The 2,069-nt window shown below is 42.5% G+C and overlaps 1 protein-coding gene across 1 annotated transcript in view; it reads right to left on the bottom strand.

Annotated features, from left to right (window-relative positions):
• BRINP2 (BMP/retinoic acid inducible neural specific 2) overlaps window positions 1–2,069 on the bottom strand; it is a 143,713-nt gene that overhangs the window by 17,154 nt on the left and 124,490 nt on the right. The window lies entirely within an intron of this gene.

The raw sequence follows: 2,069 nt of genomic DNA, 5'->3' as shown, positions 1-2,069 counted from the left end.
TTTTAAGAAAATGGGAGACTCCATGGGTTGAAAAGGGACCAAGAAAGTTGCACTAAGGAATTCTGTTTCCCCATCATAACAATGAGCCTTCGAGGACCACAAGATTTCATTGGGAAACCTTACCCCATCCACCCTACAGTCCTGATTGTATCCCTTCCAAATATATATTCCAAATCTCAAAGAACAATGTAAATGGCCCTGTTTTGAGTCCTTAGAGGATGCCAAAACTGCTGTTTTTGACATCTTATGAATCAAAGAGTAAGAATGTTTCAGGGAAAGGTTAGGGATGGAAATCCTGCCTTTCCAATTGTATACAAATGACTTCCGAAAGTCTGTGGAAAAGTGGAATTAAAAGATAATGGAATCTTCCCACAAACTTTCAGAAGCCCCCTGGATAGTTGGAGGCTGTGTCAAGAGTCAGTAATTTCACACTTTGATATATATGTTTGCTTCCTGAAGGTTGTTATGATTTGTAGCAATAATTTTGACATCCACTCCTATGTGCCTAGTAGCCTGGTGGCTACCATGGTGAATGCTAACGTATAAGTGATATCCTCAAAGCGATTTTAATATCAAAAGAATACCCGCCATATTTTAAAGACACATGGAAGAGCCCAAGGAAGTGAGAGATGTTGACTAAAGCATTAGTAGTGAGACACCCAGGAGACCCTCATAGCTTAGGGCAGTGCAAGGAGACTTCACGGAGGAGTTCAGTTGTAAGTTGGTCTTGAAGTACGTGTTAGGATGGGCGGAGAGGGGAAGATAATTCCAGACCAAGGCCAATGGGTGGCCATAGAGCCAGCCTGAATCAAGAACAAGACCGCATGAGCAGCAGCAACTTCTCTAGCTTTTCCGAAGTTCTTGACCTAAGATCATCCCATTTAATCTTCACAATTGTATCTCTGAGACAAATGGCATTACAATTACTCTCCAGAGGAGGAAACCAAAGTTCTGAGAGCTGCAGTGCCCAAGACCACAAAACTGTCCAGCAGCAGAATGAGAAGCAAGATTTCAACTTTGGAGTCCTCTGATGCTGTGCCTTGAGAAGGCAGGCCAAAAGACTGCAGAAACTAAATGAGCTCAAGTCTCTTCAGATGTCATCACTCTAAGGAGCCCCAGGGGTATGACAGGCTTGGCTGCTAACTGCAAGGTGGGTAGTTCAAACCCACCAGGCCTTCTGAGGGAGAAAGATGCGACTATCTGGCCCCATAAAGATGTGTAGTCTTGAAACCCTTGATATGGTGGTGATGACTTAGAATGGGCTCTACGGCAGTGGGTTTGGTTTGCCATCACTCTTACAAATACATATTCACAGCAGACCTGGAGCGAAACAGTGTCTTGTCTTGAAATCAGCCCCATTATCCGTAAATTGTAGGTAAGAAACAAAGGATCAGATAGATCAAGTTGTGTTTGTTTTTCAAGGTCACACAAATTCAAGGTTAATTTCAGGGTTGGGATTGGTTGATCTTTCCCTTGCCTTATTCCCTTCCTCCCCCTCCTCTCCTTCCTTCTTCTATCACCCTTCCTTCCTCTGTTGTTTTGCTTAGCTAACTCATTCCATTTTTCCCCCAGTTTCCAAACATTCTTTTCCTCCCTGGACTTCTCAAGTTGACATTGTCTCCCTTTTACCCACACTCCCCACCACCACTGTGTCCCCCACCTACCCCACCCCCGCCAAACCCTTATTTTACTAGCTCTTCTTATAGGTTCATCAATCCTCCGTTTCACATACTCCAAAACAGAAATACATATAACACAAATTCAAGAGGGCAACCCCCAATGACATAACACATAGCATAATGTGACTTAACATATTAGAGGTGAACCCTAATATGAATAAACAAAAAAGAAATACAGGATTGATGAACCTATAGGGACAACAAGTAGAATAAGGGTTTTGTGGGGATAGGGGTACATTGGTCGTGGTGGTAATTGGGAGATGATTTCAAGGAGTCCTGGAAGAAAAAGAATGTTTGGAAATGGACTAAGGTAGCAATTGTTTAATTCTGCTTGACATGACTGAACTATGGAATGATATACGTATTAGCTCCCACTTAATTATATATATA

The sequence above is a fragment of the Echinops telfairi genome, unplaced genomic scaffold (assembly GCF_000313985.2).
Source record: "Echinops telfairi isolate 266 unplaced genomic scaffold, ASM31398v2 ScPeMD7_7424;HRSCAF=8462, whole genome shotgun sequence".
Classification (NCBI taxonomy): domain Eukaryota; kingdom Metazoa; phylum Chordata; class Mammalia; order Afrosoricida; family Tenrecidae; genus Echinops; species Echinops telfairi.
Note: the sequence above shows the minus strand (reverse complement) of the source record. Positions and strands in the feature narration are given on the sequence as shown.